Below are 1,035 nucleotides of genomic sequence, written 5' to 3' on the forward strand. Positions count from 1 at the left end.
GGTCTTGGGATACCGCCTACGACAAGCGGACCGCTCCAACGCCTTCATGGTGTGTGGCGTCTCTCTGGTGAAGACCGTCTACGAGGACGACGACAACGAGGCAACGGGCAATAAGATAGATTATATGTACAGTACCACCCAGAGTAAAGAGACCTACGTGTCCATCCCCTTCCCCTAACTCTTACCAGTACATAGCAGCAGTGGACTACAATCCCAGAGACAATCTGCTGTGACGTCCGGAATAACTACCATGTCGTCAAATACTTACTGGACTTTGGGAACAACGACAATAGATTGGGTAGGTGGAATATTAATCTTATTTTCTCTCCATCTTTCTTTCTTTCTTTCTTTCTTTCTTTCTTTCTTTCTTTCTTTCTTTCTTTCTTTCTTGGTTTTCTAGGTTTGACTGGGTCGGTGGAATATTCATCTCTCTAGACTTCTTTAGTTCTGTAGGTTTGTGTAATGGACAGTCTCTAGACTTTAGCTCAGAGGGCTAACACAGTCTAGTGGCATGAGTCTCTCTCTCTCTCTCTCTCTCTCTCTCTCTCTCTCTCTCTCTCTCTCTCTCTCTCTCTCTCTCTCTCTCTCTCTCTCCTCTCTCTCTCTCATTCTCTCTCTCTGTCTCTCTCTCTCTCCCTCCCTCCCTGCCTCCCTCCCTCCATTCTCGCCTTCATCCCAGCCCAGTAGAGTACATACTCTTAAATGGACTCGTGCCCTGGAGAGTCTTAGGGAGAGCTGAGTGATTCCTTCCCAGAGACAGGCACTCTCAGGTGGGGTATAAGAAGCCTACCCCCCTTTCTCTGGATGTCCCTGGAGGTCTAAGCTACACTATGTACTCTGTATAATTGACTCTAACACCTTCACGGTGGAGGCAACTCGGTTCAGCCTCTCTTTATTAAATGATGGTGGAATTAACACATGCTCTTACACACATTTAGGAGACACTACAAGAAATTATTGGAGGAAGGGGAGAGAGGGATGAGAAGAGGGAGGGGATGGAGGAGGGAGGGGAGAATGAGGGAGGGTTGGAGGGAG

General features: G+C 47.7%; 1 pseudogene; it reads left to right on the forward strand.

The window, feature by feature from the left end:
• Window positions 1-298, forward strand: part of LOC123485721 — a 112,070-nt pseudogene extending 111,772 nt beyond the window's left edge.
• The last annotated feature ends 737 nt before the right edge of the window (window positions 299-1,035 follow it).

The sequence above is a fragment of the Coregonus clupeaformis genome, unplaced genomic scaffold, assembly GCF_020615455.1.
Source record: "Coregonus clupeaformis isolate EN_2021a unplaced genomic scaffold, ASM2061545v1 scaf0817, whole genome shotgun sequence".
Lineage (NCBI taxonomy): Eukaryota > Metazoa > Chordata > Actinopteri > Salmoniformes > Salmonidae > Coregonus > Coregonus clupeaformis.